This window comes from Cupressus sempervirens, chromosome 10 (assembly GCF_028749045.1).
Source record: "Cupressus sempervirens isolate cs-2001-9-10 chromosome 10, ASM2874904v1, whole genome shotgun sequence".
In the NCBI taxonomy this organism is placed as follows: domain Eukaryota; kingdom Viridiplantae; phylum Streptophyta; class Pinopsida; order Cupressales; family Cupressaceae; genus Cupressus; species Cupressus sempervirens.
Window position 1 is genome coordinate 120,442,296 of NC_143127.1, and position 18,278 is coordinate 120,460,573.

Here is an 18,278-nt window from a genome sequence, read left to right on the forward strand (position 1 = left end):
CATCTAATTATGGAATCTATATGATAGATCAAATGATTTCACTTTGTGCGCATATAGTGATGCAGATTGGGCAGGGGGTATGGATGATAGATTGAGCACCAGTGGTGGAGCATTCTTTCTTGGAGGAAGATTGGTTTCTTTGTGGAGCAAGAAACATGACTGTATTTCTCAAAGTATAGCTAAGGCTAAGTATGTTGCAGTAGCAAATAACTATAATCAAGTTATGTGGATGAGGAAAATGTTGAAGGATATTGGGATTGAATTTATAGAAACTGTTATCATTTACTGTGATAACACAAGTACAATGAGTATGTCTAAGAATCTAGTATTTCATTCTAAAACAAAGCACATATCCATTAACTATCATGTTTTGAGAGAGAAGGTAGTTGAAAATGAAATAAGGTTGGAGTATGTAAGTACTAAAGATAAGATTGCAGATATCTTTTTGAAGCCTTTTCCTAAGGATACTTTTGAGTATCTAAAAGGTATGCTAGGGGTTATGCCCCTACGTACTTCTGAGTAGATGATGCAAGGAGTGCATCAGTCCAATGGTACAGAGAACTATGATTAAACTAGACTAAATTTTGATTCTTCCTATATGGGAGAGTATTTGGTCTATACTGAATCATTGAGGACTCTTGGTATTTGGTATTTTGTATTGAATGGTGTCTTTGGACACTTGAGCTGATTGAAGAGTTGGAAGAATTATATTATAACAATTGGTATTGTGTACTTGTATTGAAAACTTTGACATTGATGTCAATGGGGAAGAGAATATGTACATGAAAAATCTCCTAGGCAATGGGGAGAGAAAATATGAAAGAAGCACCTGTTGAGATGTCAATGGGGGAGTGTTATCTCTTTAGGGAGATTTAGAAACATTCATGTAAGTGTGCAGAAGAATATGTTAGTGTATATAAGGATATCATTTAGAGATATGCAGCCAGAAAAGTGTTGTAATTTGTTCACTATGAACAATTGATGTCAGTTCTAGCAGCTAGAAAATTTCAGATTGATGAAGAGGATTTGAGAAGATGATAATAGCAGCAATAGAGTATAGTTTGGCATTCTTGGAACTTAGATTTTTTCATCTATGTTGCTATTAATTCCAGAGGGGAAGATTTTTAGTATGAATGTTGATGATACTACATTGAGGGAGTATCCTAAGCATTGGAAAGTATTTATATGTTGCATTCATGACTGTGTTTGTCATTGATATCAACATAGTAGCAATTTTGTAAAGACTGGAAGAATAGCAGTCAGAGATCATATGATGCATAGAAGTTGAGCAAGGTTTAGGTGATGTGAAATGAAGGACATGTTCTTGAGAAATTCCTAATAAAATGGTTAAGATGACTAAGTCTGAGTTGATGTTATACAAAACTTAAACTTGATTTACTGGAAGCAGTGCAGAAACTGAGTACTAGAAAATAGTGTTCTGATGATTGATTTCTATCTTTCATCTAAGATGTAATGAAGAGATGCACAGTCACACATTAATAGAGGACAATCATGTAGTGACATTAGTGTGTGTGCAAGACTTGGTACTGCACGTGTGAAGTTTTGTATAGACTATGAGTTGACAGTGCTATTACAATTGTGAATTAATTAATTATCTTATTTTAATTATTTGGGAAAGCCTCAAGGCCAACTCAAGGAATTATTATGAAGATATGGTATAAAGGAAATTTTTTTTCCTTATTTGAAAAGCATCTTGGATAAGAGGATCAAGTGGGATGCAAAGTATTAGTGTGTAGTGTGAGGAGTGGAATGCCTATTGAATGCACATAAGTGATCTAAGGGATCATTGGATGCATAGTATGAGATTCAGTTACAGGATCTGAAGGAGCAGAAGTCTAGTTGAGAAGACAGAGATAGAGGAAAGAAGTACATTCAGTTCTATTATTCTACAAGAAATAATACAAAGATCACTTGGACAGTGGGTTCATTGATCTTAACCTTGAAGTTGTTTGGGCAGTGGGTCCAACTGTCTTCCATAAGTCCTAATGATTTAAAGTCTCCTAATAGGGACTCGTATGTACTAAATTTTGCAATAAAATCCTAACAGGGTCTATCCTCTAACAAGGAATATTTATATTAGTACATCATCTTGTGGGTACCATTCCCACCAGGGTTTTCCCTCTAATCAAGGGTTTCCCTAGTTAACATATCTGGTGTTAATTGTGCATGAGTATCTTGTTGTGGTTTTAGTTTATATTACTCACATGGTTAAGTTTATTTAAAGTTAATGATTGTGATAATAGTTGGATAACTGATTCACCCCCCCACCCTCTCTTAGTTATATTAATGGACCATATATTCTAACAATAGCCCCAAGTCCCATTAGTGACAAAAATAGGAGGGGTAAGGATAAGAATGGGGAATAAAATAATGAGATAGGAGGATATAAGGAATGAAGAAGAAGAATAAGTTAATGAACATATGTTTAGATAAAAGAGCATATATCAGATTGTACAACATCAAACCTTGGTCTCAGGAGAGAATACATTTTTAATGAAATAATTTTATGACAAAGTATTTTTGTCACTAATGTCAAAGGGGGAGATTTTTGATCTCTAAGCCTATGTTGTCGATTAGTGTCCAAACACTTATTCATTTACAAGGAAATATTACAAGGTCATCACTATGATTGAGTTATCTAGTAAAAGTCGAGCATACAATGCTTATATCGAGCAGGATAGTGAATGCCCAGTAATTAGTAGAGACTGAGAAGATGGAAGAGTTGACAAAAAGTAAAAGAGAGCAATACAATGAAGACTAAGAATATTGATAAGTTATCAAGAGTTGAGCAAAGAGTTATATAGAAGTTAAGTAACACTATGAAGATGTTTACAAGACTAAGCATCAGAGCATTCAAGTGTTGAGTAGTTCAATTTTGATATGAGAGTTTGTAATGGCACAAACTCATATGTAAATTGTTTTGGAAAAAATTTTATGACATTTAATATTTGAAGAGCTAGCTAAGATGTTGATTATGCATCATTGCAGAAGATAATGATCCCTAGGCGTGTGATAAACAACCAATCAAGAAATGGAATGTAAATGACAAAAGATGATGAAGTGTAAGTCATTGATCAATATCTAAAACCTTCATAGGAAGTCTAATTAGGGAGGATTCTAACCCTAGAATCATGTATGTGTGTGTTGAGATGTGAAGAAGGAAGAAGAGATAAGGAAAAGTATCCTTATGTGCATGTGAAGGAGTGAAGGCAAAGTGTAAAAGCATATCAAGAAGAGAGAAATCAGAGTAGTGAAGGACTAAATAGAGTTATCAGATAAGAAGATGATATCAGAGGTATAGTACAGAGGAGACCCAAGATCAGCTTGCAGATAAAACTAAGGGTCAGGTACTAAATTGGTTATTTTGTAATTGAGATAGGTTAAATCTCTTAATAGAGTGGTCTTAACAGGCCTATGTAAACCTCCTAATAGAGTCCTTACTTTATTGTAAGTGTAAAATCCTTTAACAAGGTGAGACCTAATAGTCTCTAAGCTTTTAACAGGGCACACCCCTCATAGGATAGATCATATTTTATGGTCAAACATTGTAACCCTAACAGGTTAACTTTATTATTGCAACAGTGAAGATATGTGGGTTTCATCCCCACACCATGTTTACCTTCATCGTGAAGAGTTTTTGGGTAACCAAATTATTGTGTTATGTGTTGAACTTTTTATGGATGTGATGTATTTCATATATGTTTTAGTATTACAATTTTAATGACAGCTATGTGAGATGAATTAGGTTTGAATGAATGAAATTGGTTTTGAAGTCAAAAGTTTAAGATCTTGATTTGCCCCCCTCCCCCACTCTTAGTATCTCGTTTCTCATTTACTTATTCCAACAAAAGTATACCCAAACTTAAATTGGAAAAGGTAGTAAGAAAATCATTGATGAAAGCTAACTTATGACTTAAGGAATCATATCTTGTATAATTTAGCCTCCTTTTATCTTAGAGAAATCTCCTTGTGAGAGAAAAAATGTAATAACCTTAACAAGAAGATTTGAATTCCTATGTTGTAGGTGACCATTTTCAAAACTATCATTGGTTGAAAAGAATGTGATTAGTTTATTTATAATATGTCATGATCACAATTTCTTATGAAGTATTTAGGTAAGTCTCTCACAAGGCCTAAGCTTTGAGTGGCACATAAATGTAGTAGTTACTATAAAAAGGATAGAGGAAAATTATGTTGAACCCTTGATATTTGGTCTTTGATTGTTACAATTGATGTCAATAATTCATCCATGCAATTATAATGAGCATATGGTATGGTTAACATCATGTAATTATCTTATTTGATGTCCTTAAATATTGTTCAAAATATATTCAAGACAAACACTTAAGTGATATATAGATAATTAATGTTTACATTGGTTAAGAAAACAATTATCAAAAAATGGTTTTGGTCTATTGGAAATTTGATAGGCTTAATTATTAGTTAAACACCAAGTATAGTAATTTTTTGGAAAGGTTATTGAATTAGCTCAAATGGTTTTCTATTAGTTTTTGTGTAACACATGTACGGAAAGAGAAAAACTTTGTTTATCAAAAGAAATTACCAAATTGTTATGATAATTTTAGTAGTTTGGAGAAGTTTTGGTCTAATTGAAGTTTGGCATATCTACCTGCCTCCAAAACGTTGAATTTTTTGGTTTATAAGTAGAGGACACATTCCTCTAAAATTTTCAATAGGTGGTTTTGATAGAGGTGTTGTGATGTGGAGCCTAATTAGATTCAGAGGTTTATTCGGTGTGGTTTACCCCATATTATTTCTACAAAGCTTTGGGGGCAGCACCCCCAAGATGGGTTCAAGGGAAAGCACCCCTACAGGGTTTGAGGGAATCATCCTAGGTGCATTCCCTATCATAGTACAGGATGGGGTTAAGGGGCAACGCCCCCGCGGGGGTTTTTAGAAGTAGTACCCCTGAAGCCAAAAATGACCCTACTATTATAAAGGGCGTTGACTACTATTTTTCTATTGGATGACTTATTCTAGCCCAAATTTTTTAAGTGGCAAAAGCTTGTATAAAATGGCTTAGGGTTAGGGATTTCATAAGGTATGGTGATATCATAACTTCTTGCAATGGTATTGAGCCATAAGGGATCATGGATTGTAATCACTGGATAATAATAATATTGGACTTGATGTTGGTGGACATAGCCCAAGGATTGGGTGAACCACATTAAATCCTTGTGTCTTGTGTTCTCTTCTGTGCGATTTATTATTTTTTGATATTGATTATATTTTCATGTAACTGTAACTTCTATCCATGGTTAATCCTAACAAGAGGTTGCAGGATTTGTGTGGAATTCTTTGTAGACCGAACAATTTGCAGGCAGATTTTAAACAACAAAGAAGAGGGTAATGCTTTATGTTTCTAATTTCCCATTTTATTTGATTCTCATTGCAAAATTTTATCAGAGATAGAAGAAGGATTATATATTGATTCTTTATTCATTCATATCAGTATTTCATCATATCTTTTAATGGAAAAAGACAACATATTTGGATACTTGATGTTTTGAGGAGAAACAAGGGTTTATCACTTCAAGAAAGTTGATAGTTTGAAATATTTTAATTTAAGTCCTCTTATTACATTCTTTTTTTTTTTTAGATCTAATTATACATGTCATCATCTGATAAATTCATTGAAAGAGGCTTGTATACTTTGGTGCAATTTTTTATGTAAAAGAATCAATAAGAAAGAAGAATAGAAGTATATCCTGCATTATGTTTTCAACAAGAAGTTGAAACTAGTGATTCATGATCTGTATTGTAATAGAGATCAACCTCTAATTTTTTATCTCATTTTTTAATTTTCTAAGTAGGTGCTTCTTGTATTCATGAAGTTGGTGCTTCAGGTGTAAGGGATTGGTGTTCCTTGAAATTGGTGTTGCTAAAATAGGGTTTTGATGCTTCCTAGAGTTGTAACTCTAAAAGATTTTCCCAAGAGGCTAATAAAGTTTTAGATTCAAAGTGGTTTTTAACCCTAAGGGGTTTTCCACATTAAAATATTGTGTCATTTTGCTATGCATTACCTATCTTGCTCATGTATTAAATTTTATAACTTGTGATTGTTTCAAGTTTTGAAAAGTATTTTAATCCACTAATTCACCACCCCCCCCCCTCAATGGTGTTTATATTCCAACAAGTGGTATTAGAGAAAGGATCCCTACATCAATTTTAACAACTTTGGGTACATTTTGGTTGAGTGGAATACTTATCTTTTATGGCTCAAGGTAGTTCTTCAAAAGGTCCTATTTTTTATGGATTGGATTATGCTTTTGGGAAGTAATGATGCAAACATATTTGTTATCTATTAATATTGATGTTTGGGCTTCAGTTTTTAATGGTTATAAAGTTCCTAATACTTTACCAAAAAATCCTAATGGAAAGAGGAAGTGTCAAATTGATATAAAATCTAAATTTGCTATACTTAACAGTTTATCTAAAGATGTTTTTTTTAAGTTAATGCATTACAGTTCTTCTAAAGAAGTATGAGACAAATTGAAAACCACATATCATGGTAATGAAAGAGTTAAAGAAGCTAAGATAAAAAATTTGAAAGTAAGATTTGAAGACCTTAAGATGGATGATCATGAAAAGTAGAAAACTATCTCCTTAAGATAGATGATATTGTAAATGGCATAAGAGGAGATGGTGAAAAAATTGATGATATTGATGTTGTAAAGAAATTTTTGAGATCTCTTCCTGATAAATTCAATTTTATGATATGTTATATAGAATAAAATAGAGATATTAACAAGTATACAATGGAAGATATTCGTGGAGCACTTGCAGCTTATGAAATGAGACAGCCTGGCAAGCAGGAATCCACAAGCAAAGAAGCAACATTCAAGGTGGAAAAGAAAGTAAAGCAAGTCTCTTAAGAATTAGAAGATCTTGATGTTCTTGAAGTAAATTTATCAAGGAACTTATAGAAGGGAGTGGGTAAATACAAACGTAAAATTCCTTTCAAATTCTTTAATTATAGTAAAATAGGACACTTTGCATCTAAATATCCTTATAATAGTAATGATGAAGTAGATGATGAGAAAGAGAAATCAAGTAAAAATAAATTCTATAACAAAAAGAATTTCTTTAAGAAGAAGAAGAGTTCAATTTTTGGAGTATCAAATAGTGAATCTAGTAGTTTTGAATGTGATGAAAATGAAGTGTTATTCATGGCTATAGAAACTACTTGTCAAGAATTAGATAGTGATGATGATGTTGAACTTGTTGAGGCTGATTTAGAATGTGAATTTATTTATACACTTAAGAACAAGAAAATAAATTCTTAAAGGAAAAATAAAAATTTTAAAAGATGCTAATGAATTAAATCAACAAGTTATAGGATTGAAATTACAAGTTGAGGAACAAAAGAGATTTGTCTTTGTCACTAAGGAAGAGTTAAGTTCTAAAGATCAAGAATGTACAAGGTTAATGAATGAAGTAGTATCATATAAAAGAAAGTTATAAAAATATGAGAACACTAATTTGGATGATATTTAAAGGAAACAAAGAAGAATCGATGATCTAACAAGAATTTTTTTTGAACTTGGACAATGTTCTAGTGACAAAAAAAAAAATCTTTACTTGAGATATTTAAATCTGAAAGTAAGGATACAAATCAAAATACTACCACTTCAAATGCAAATTAAAATTCAGATTTTAATCAGATTTATAATGATAAAAGTTAGGTTATATCAAGCACCTTATTCATGGGTAAAAGATACTTAAACAGGTTCACTTCTTTCTTTGATAGGTATAGCTTCATGTGTCATCAATACAGATATAGAATAAGTAATTGCATATACATGTCAAGGAGGTAATCAAAGTTTTATTTTTCTTATTCCTTTCCTAAAATGAATGGTCTAATGTGTTACAAATGCAATTTCTATGGTCATGTTATGAGGAATTGCAAAACTAAGTCATTTCAGAATGATCAATCTTATGCTAGTCTACAAGTTGATAAAGAATTTGATACTAAAGTGACTATGATATGGAGACCTAAGATTAATAAGTCTATGTTTGTTCAAATGGATCTACATTCTAAAGAAAGGAACTTCTATATAATTAATAGTGGTTGTTCTAGACACATGACATGAGATAAAATGAAGTTTGATAAATTGATTAACTACAAAGTTGGCAATGTTAGCTTTGGTGATGATTCTTCAAGGAAAATTAAAGGTTTTGGTTCTTTCATGCATAGTGACAAAATGTCCATTCATGATATGTACTATGTTGATGGATTAAAGTAAAATCTTCTAAGTGCTATTAAAATTTGTGATCATGGATATGAAGTTGTTTTTTATGATCATGGTTGTCAAATCAAATTAAAATCCAGACAATTGGTTGCATCAAGTAAAAGATCTAAGGGGAATGTATACAATTTAAAAGATATCACAAATACTAACAATCATTAATATGTTTGCCTTATGGGATAGGTGAATGAAATTTGGTTATGGAACAAAAGACTTGGGCACTTGAATTTTGACAACTTGGTAAAAGTTAGTAAGTATCATAAAGTAAGAGGTGTGCCATGTATAAGTAAGCCAAAACATGTTATTTGAGAAGGGTGCCAACACGGTAAACAAACAAAGGCATATTTTCCTTCAAAAGAATATTTAGTTCTAAACCATTGCAATTAGTACATACTAATTTATGTGGTCCTACAAGGACAATGTCGTTAAATGGTGAAAAATATTTCATGCTTTTTATAGATGAATATACAAGAATGACATGGGTAACTTTCTTAAAGCATAAATTAGAGGCATTTAACAAGTTTAAGATTTTTAGGAAAATGGTTGAAAATGAATCAGACATGTAGATGAAGTGCTTACGATCAAATAAAGGTGGTGATTTTACTTCAGATGAATTTATTGATTATTGTGAAAAATATGGCATCAAAAGACAATATGCAGCATCCAAGACACCTCAACAAAATGGAGTTGTTGAGAGAAAGAATCGAATAGTGAAAGAAATGGCAAGGACTATGTTAGATGAATCTAAAGTACCAAACTAGTATTGGAAAGAAGCAATTCACATAGCAGTATACATTTTAAACAAGGCACAACTAAGGGTAAAAATTGAGTACACTCCTTATGAGATAAGGTATTTGTATGGACATCCTGCTTCTGTTGAGCATTTTAGAATTTTTGGAAGTACGTATTTCAATGAGAATTCTAATGATAAAATAGGAAGTTTTGATTCAAGATGTGATGAAGGAATATTTTTAGGATATTCTTCTCAAAGTAAAGCTTACAAATATTTTAATAAAAAGTTGAATAAACTTGTTGAAAGTGTACATGTGAAAGTCGATGAAGTTTTGCATGATAAAAAGGAAATAAGAATGGATAATATTTTCCTACAAGAGTACAATGATATTTACTTGAAAGAATCAAATAATAAAGTTCATAAAGGTGAAGAAGAGATAAAAGCTCAAACAAAAACACCAGAACCAATAGGTACAAAGGCTATAGGAACAAGATTGAAGAAGTATCATCCTCAAGAATAGATTATAGGGGATAAGCATGCAGGTATTCAAACAAGAACAATAACTGTATCTAGTGAATGTGATCATCTTTGTTTATTATCTCAAATTGAACCTAAATAATATAAAGAAGCTAGTATGGATGAGTTTTGGGTTAAAGCTATGAAAGAGGAACTAAGTCAAATTGAAAAGAATAAGACTTGGGAATTAGTGCATAGACCTAAAGATAAAAATGTAATAGGTGCTAAATGGGTCTTTAGAAATAAATTTGATGAAAATGGAAAGATATCAAGGAAAAAGGCTAGATTGGTTTGTAAGGGTTATGCATAAATAAAAGGTGTGGATGTTGATGAAACTTTTGCACTAGTTGATAGACTTGAAGCAATTAGAATCTTTCTTGCATATTCAGATTTCAAGGGCTTTAAAATGTATCAAATGGATGTTAAAAAAACATTGCTTAATGGTTATTGATGAAGAGGTTTATATGGATCAACTGAAGGATTTGAAAACAAAGACTATCATAATCAAGTTTATGGGCTTAAAAAGGGTCTTTATGGTTTGAAAAAAGCTTCAAGGGCTTGGAATTCTAGGTTGGATCAGTATCTTATAAAAAATGGCTTCAAAAGAGGCGGTGTTGATAGTAACTTTTACATATATGGTACATGTATTGATATTCTTATTGTTCTTGTTTATGTTGATGATATAGTATTTGGATCCAATGATGATGCTTTAAGTCAAGGTTTTTTAAAACTTATGCAATCTAAATTTGAAAAGTCCATGCTTAGGAAACTATCCTATTTTCTTGGGTTGAAAATTTCTCAATTGGAAAATGGTATATTCTTATTCCAAACTAAGTATGGAAAAGAAATATTAAATAAATTTCATATTGAAGATTGTAAGCCTATGGGAACACTAATGATAACAAGATGTAAACTTACTAAAAATGATGATTCTCCTGATGTTGACCAAACTAGTTATAGATCCACGATTGGTAGTTTACTATATCTCATGACTTTGAGGCCTAATACCATGCATGTTGTAAGTTTGGTTGCAAATTTTCAATATTCACCTAAAGAATCTTATGCTATGATAGTTAAAATAATTTTTAGATATATTCAAGGTACTTTGGATTATGGGATTTTGTATCCTAAAAATGATGATTTCAGATTTTTTGCTTATACTAACTCAGATTGGGTAGGTTGTCTAGATGAAAGAAAAAGTACTTCAGGAGTATCATTTTTCTTGGGTAACAAGCTAGTGTGTTGGCATAGTAAGAAGAGAGAATCTAATACACTTTTTACTATAGAGGCTAAATATATAGCTGCATTTTCTTGTTGTCAATAGGTTCTTTGGATGGTTCAAACTTTATCAAATATGAAAGTAACAGTGTCTAAACTAGTTTCTATCTATTGTGATAATCATAATGCAATCAGTGTTTCTAAAATTCTAGTTATGCATTCATGTACCAAGCACATTGATGTTCATTAATGTTTCATAAGGGAACATTTCTTGAATGGTAATGTTGAATTAGAATATGTTCCTTCTTCAGATTAGTTAGCTAACATATTTACAAAATCTCTCTCAAGACCTATATTTGAAGGATTAAGGACAAGATTGGGGGTTTATCCCTCTCTTCTCTTGCATAAGTTAATAAATGAATGATAGGTGTCACAAGGAGCATTTTTTTTATCTTTTTGTTACATTGAAACCTTGGTATATCTCCTTTGTCAATAATGTCAAAGGGGGACAAAAATGAAGTTGAAGACAACTATATGGTGGATATACAAGTACACGTACACATGGATATAAAGGTATAGATACAAGATATATAGGTTCACATGGATATACAAGTGGAAGTTGGTATTGACATCAATGCCAAAGGGGGAGTATGTTGAACCCTTAGTATTTAGTCTTTGATTGTTGTCATTGATGTCAATAATTTGTCCACGCAATTATAATGAGAATATGGTATGGTTAATGTCATTTAATTATCTTATTTCATGTCCTTCAATATTTTTTGAAACATATTCAAGACAAATACTTAAGTGTTATACAATTAGCACTTAATATTCACATTGGTTAAGAAAATTGTTATAAAAAAATTATTTTGGTATATTGGAAAGTCGACAGGCTTAGTTATTAGTTAGACCCTAATTATAGTAATTTTTTCAAAACTTCATTGAATTAGCTAAAATGGGTCTCTGTTAGTTTTTGCATCACACACGTCTAGAAAGAGAAAAACTTTGCTTATCAGAAGTAGTTACCAAATTGTTATGACAGTTTTAGTAGATTTGAGCAGTTTTGGTCTAATTAAAGTTTGGGATATGTACCTTCCTCCATAATGTAAATTTTTTTGGTTTATAAGTAGAGCATACATTTCTCTAAAACTTCCAATATTTGGTTTTGACAGAAGTTGCAGGATTTGTGTGGAATTCTTTGTCTATCAAACAGTTTGCAGGCATATTTTAAACAACAAAGAAGAGGGTAATGCTTTATGTTTATATTTTCCTATTTTTGATTTGATTCTCATTGCATAATTTTATTAGAGGTAGAATAAGGGTTATACATTTCTTCTTTATTCATTCATATCAGTATTTGATCATATCTTTTAATGGAAAAATAAAATATATTTGGATAGTTGATGTTTTGAGGAGAAACGAGGGTTTATCACTTCAAGAAAATTGATAGTTTGAAAGACTTTAATTTAAGTCATCTTATTGAATTTATATATTTTGTTTTAGATCTGTTTTATACATTTCATCGTCTAATAAATTCATTGAAAGAGGCTTGTATACTTTGGTGCAATTTTTTATGTACAAGAATCAGTAATAAAGAAGAATAGAAGTATATATTGCATTATGTTTTTAACAAGAAGTTGAAAATAGTGATTCATGAGTTGTATTGTAAAAGAGATGATCATTTGTATTGTAAAAGAGATGATCCTTTGATTTTGTATACCATTTTTTCATTTTGGAAGTTGGCGCTTCTTGTATTCATGAATTTGGTGCTTCAAGTGTAAGGGATTGGTGTTCCTTGAAATTGGTGTTTCTAAAATAGGGTGTTGGTGCTTCCCAAAGTTGTAGCTCTAAAAAATTTTCCCAAGAAGCCAATAAAGTTTTAGATTCAAAATGTTTCTTTACCCTAAGGGGTTTTCCATGTTAAAATATTGTGTCACTTTGTTATGCATTACTTATCTTGCTCATGTGTTAAATTTTATAACTTGTGATTGTTTCAAGTTTTGTAAAGTATTTTAAACCACTGATTCACACTCCCCACCCCCACCACCCCCGCCCCGCCCCCCCCAATGTCACCCCTCTCAATGGTGTTTGTATTCCAAAAAATCATCCATAATATTATTTTTACCAAAACTAAGAAAGACTTTAGACAAAATAAATATAGAGTTGGATGAATGGTAAGGGTAGTCCCCAAGAACCAAAAAAGAGAAATCATTGGAGGAGGGGCAGCTAAATTCCTAAATAATGTATAGGTTTTCTAAGAGATTATGGATCTTACATGACAAGTGATGATTAACTCTAGTCTCAAAATGATTCAATACAATTGACCATGTGAAAATAAAATTTGAAATAGGAAATCAAAATATTGATACAGGGTAAACAATATTGATGAATATAACTAGACTATAACCTAATATTCACATATACTTGACAACTCGTCAATAGATTTAGAAGAAGGTGATAACATATCAAATATTATTATTTTAATTAATTAATCAATACAATTAAATATACATAGAGAATATATTATTTAAATTTACCAAAAATCTAAAAGGATATAAGGATATTTGATATTTGATATGTAAAGTCATGATTAGCTTGAAACCACAAGTCATGCAAAACTTAAAAATGCCACCTTCCCTTCAAAGTTAAATAAATATAGTTAAGTCGTAGGCATTTACTATATGAAAAGGAGGACCTTTTTTTTTTTAAATCAATGGTTGACAATGAATAAGAGGGATGGACAACCATCCAAGACATCACATCTATTCACATTCCATGACCGAGCCATGTGCTTTCCACATCACAAATATAAATCCTGACCTCGATAATAAATTGCAATTGTCCAATCAAAGAGGTTGCCAAAGAATTGTAGGCAACAAGATGAAAATGTAAGATTAAACTAAAATGTCAATGGTACATTCATTTTCATTTGAGTACCAATCAAACTTTATCCAAATCAAATCAAATCAATTTTTCTTAATTGTCTCACTCTAAAAGATAAAAGTGTTAGAAATAATAGTCCACCAATATAACTGAGTGGGGGGGGTGGTGTGAATCAGTTATCCAATTAAAAAAATTATCAACCTTAGTTATTCTTAACCATTCAACCAAAGTAAATAGCAACCATAATAAGATGCACATACACAATTACACTAGATATGTTAACTAGGGAAACCCTTGATCAGAGGGAAAACCCTAGTGGGGATGGTACCCACAAGATGATGTACTAATATAAATATTCCTTGTTAGAGGATAGACCTTTTTAGAAGTCTATTACAACATTTAGTACATATGAGTCTCTGTTATTTGACTTTGAATCCATGTTAGGAGATTCCAACCTAGTTAGGAGTTGTAGTACAATGTATGCAAGAAGAGCTCACTGCCCAAACATGTAATTTTAATTACAAGATGAGCTCACTTCCCAAACAAGTAATTTACTATTAAGTTCTTCTTTACTCTATCCTGCCAACAAAACTAATCACTGTCAAACCCTGTAGACCAGGTCACAAACCTTAGATCCAACTATCAAACTTCAGATCTCCAAATACAACCTTGGCAATGAAGTTTTCTCCAACTTCGCTCTGCTCTGCTTATCTTCGCTTATCAACTTGATTATGCTCTTTACACTTTTCGTGTTTTCTTTCCACTCTTCAAATTTGATGATTAACAAAGGAAAATGTCCTTCCTTTATACGAAGTCCACAAAATAATTTCCTTGAGTCGGCTAACACACCTTCTCAATTAATTTTTTAGGACCTCATTAAGAACGCACTTCACTTAGCGATAACATTAAATTGTTGCCTTGCATCTTGAATAACTTTTTGAAATTGTGACATTATGATGAGTGAGCTTACCCACATCATCTCCAACATGTCTTCTATACATCTTTAACATTGCTTCTCAGAATAACAATTATGCTTAGAGATATAACAAGTTTACCAAAACATACTTCTATAAACTCTATCTCATAACAGTCTTTACTAAAACTTGCATAACTTCTTCCAGACTTAATATCATTTGCTTCTGAGGTTAGATGCATATACCAAACACTTAGTAGTATCTCTCATTAACCTTGCTAGTGAACATGCTCAATGATCTATTCATACCAACTTGATCTTTACTGTTATTTTTCTGTTAGATACCATAGAAATCTGCTATGTTGACATCAATGGCAAACAGAGACATGAATGTAACATATCATCATGATAATGATCCAATCATGTTTCTACAATACTCCCCCATAGGAATATCATCAGCATTCATGCTTTGAACAATATCCCCCTTTGGCATTGATGGCAACATAAATGAAAAACATCTAGTTCCAAGAATACCAATTGTAAAAGAATAATATCCTTTCTTTTCAAATCCTCTTCATCTTGATCATTCTCCCCCATTGACATAAGTCAATGTGCTCTATATAAAAAAAAAATTCATGTTGTATCTCTCCCCCATTGACATCAATGTCAAAGGTTTCAGCAACCATCTATCACTACATCTTGTCAATCTCCACAACAACTATCTCTGACCTTCTCAAGTGTCCAAAGACACTGTTCAAAAAAACATCTATCAAGAGGCCTAGATGACTCTGCTCATCATAGATACTCCCCTATACAAGAAGGATTAGCATTCAGTCCAGACAAATAATAGTGCATTGTATATCTAGACTAATGCACTCTTACATCATCTATTTTGATGTAGGTAGGGGCATAATCCCTAACATGCCTCTCAAATACTCAAAAGTCTCTCTAGGAAGAGGCTTAGTAAAAATATTTGCAATCTTCTCTTTGGTACTTATGTACTCCAATCTAATTTCCTTTTCTGCAACTTTCTCTCTCAACCTGTGATACTTAATAGAAACGTGCTTAGTCTTAGAATGCACACTGGATTCTTAGACATATTCACTATGTTGGTGTTGTCGCAATGTATGACAATAGGTTCACTGAATTCTATCCTTATATCCTTCAGCATCTACTTCATCCAAACAACTTGATTACAATTGTTTACTACTGCAATATATTATGCCTCTGTTATACTCTATGAGGTACAATCTTGCTTCTTTCTTATCCAAGAAACTAATCTTCCTCCAAGAAAGAATGCAACACCATTGGTGCTCTTTTTGTCATCAATACTACCTGCCTAATCAGCATTAGTATAAGCATATAAAGTGAAATCCTTAGATCTATCATACCATAATCCGAACTCTAGTGTTCCTTTTAGATATCTAAATGTCCTTTTAACTGCAGCATAATGTGCTTCTTTGGGATCAACTTGAAATCTACAACAATTCCAACTACATTTTCTATATCTAGCCTTGTGTGAGTTAGATATTGCAATCCTCCAATCGTAGATCTGTACTTCTTCTGCTCAATAGTAGGTGTATCATCCTTTGTAGATAACTTATGTCTAGTTATCATCAATGTTGCAACTAGTTTACATGTTTCCAAATCAAACCTTTTCAACAAATCCTTCAAGTACTTAGTCTAAGAAATAAAGATTCCTTCTTTATCTTGCACAATCTGTAATCCTAGGAAATATTTTATTTCCCCTATCATGTTCATTTCAAATTCCCTTTTCATTTCTTTTGGAAACTTGTCACTGTCATCATCATCTCCTCCAAATATGATATCATCAACAAATATTACCAAAATCAACAGACCATTATCTATTTCTTTCAAGTATAGATTATTGTCTACCATACCTTTGCTAAATCCAAGTTTTGTCAAATGCTTGTCCAACCTTGCATACCAAGTTCTAGGTGCTTTCTTCAATCCATATAATGTTTTCTTCAATCTACATACCATGTCCTTGTCATCTATTAAAGGAAAACCTTCAAGTTGTTCTATATATACCTCTTCTTCAAGTTCTCCATTTAGAAATGTTGACTTGACATACATCTAATACACTTTTAATTTCTTATGTGTTGCATAGGCTAAGAATAACCTTGTTGCATCAATTCTTGTCATAGGAGTGTAGGTTTCTTCATAGTCAATTCCTTCTTGTTGTGAGTAGCCTTTACATATCAATCTTGATTTATTCCTTACAACTTCACCTTATTAATTCATCTTGTTCCTGAATACCCTTTTTGTTCCTATCACATTCTTTTCTACTGGTCTAGGGACCAATTTCCATATCTCATTCTTCATTATCTGATCCAACTCTTCTTTCATAGTTTTCTTCCAAAAGTCATCTTTGCTTGCCTCATCTGCATTATTTGGTTCTATTTGAGATATCAACCATAGTTCTTTGTTGATTCTACTTTTTTTCATCACACCTTTATCTTTGTTGCCGATGATCTACTCTGGTGGATGATTCTGTGTCATATTCTTATCAAAAGTAGGAGTTGTTATCTCAACTCTTAACTCTATTCTAGGTTCTGAGATTTGTTCATACCTTAGCTCATCTTCATTCTATAAATCATTGTTAGTTTCAAGGAATACTTCATCATTCCTTTGATTAGTAACAACAATATTCTCATCATCAGAATTATAATCAACTATTCTTTCCTATATCCTAAATTTCTCATCAACTCTTACACATGCACTTTCAACAATAGTCTTAGTTCTCTTATTATAACATCTATAAGCTCTGCTTTCATCACTTCTAGCATTAAATTTAGTAACATCATCATCTCTTTTGATATAACATTTACTACCAAAAATTTTGAAATACTTAACTGTAGGTGAGTGACCAAACCACAATTCATAAGGAGTCTTGTTTGTGTCTTTCTTGACTTGCACACTATTCATAGTTTAAACTGTTGTATTTACAGCTTCTGTCCAAAACATCTTGGATACATAATTCTCAGCTAACATAGCTCTTATTTCTTATGTTACTGACCTATTTCTTCTCTCTACAATGTCATTTTGTTCAGGTGTTCTAGGAGTTGAAAGTTGTCTTTTGATTCCATTAGCTTCACAAAAGATGTTAAACTCATTTGAAGTAAACTCTCCTCCTCTATCTGATCTTAAACATTTAAACTTCATACCTAGTTCATTCTTTACTCTATTCTTGAATATCTTAAACTTGTCAAATGCCTCAGATTTCTCTTTAAGAAATGCAACCCACATCATTCTAGAAAAATCATCAACAATAATCATAAAGTACCTTTCACCATAGAATCATTTCAGCCTTGTAGGACCACTGAGATATGTATGTAAAATATCCAACTTTTTTGTAGTAGTAAACTTCTTGTTATGAAAAGAAGCTTTGTTATGCTTTGCCAATGCACACTCCTTGCAAATTGTTAGTAGGTTTTACAATCTTAGGCAAATCTCTGACTGCAAACATACTACTAGTTTTCACAATGTTGTCAAAGTTGATATGAAGAAATCTCTTATGTCATAAACAACTGTCATCTACCTTTGTAACCAGACATTTCATTCTAGTGGAATTTAGCTAAAATACATTACCTCTAGATCTGGTTCCTATTCCAATTACCTTTCCATCTTTCTCTCTGATCATGCATGTCTTCTCTGTGAACTACAGTTGATAACCTTGGTCCACTAGTTTTCCAACACTCAA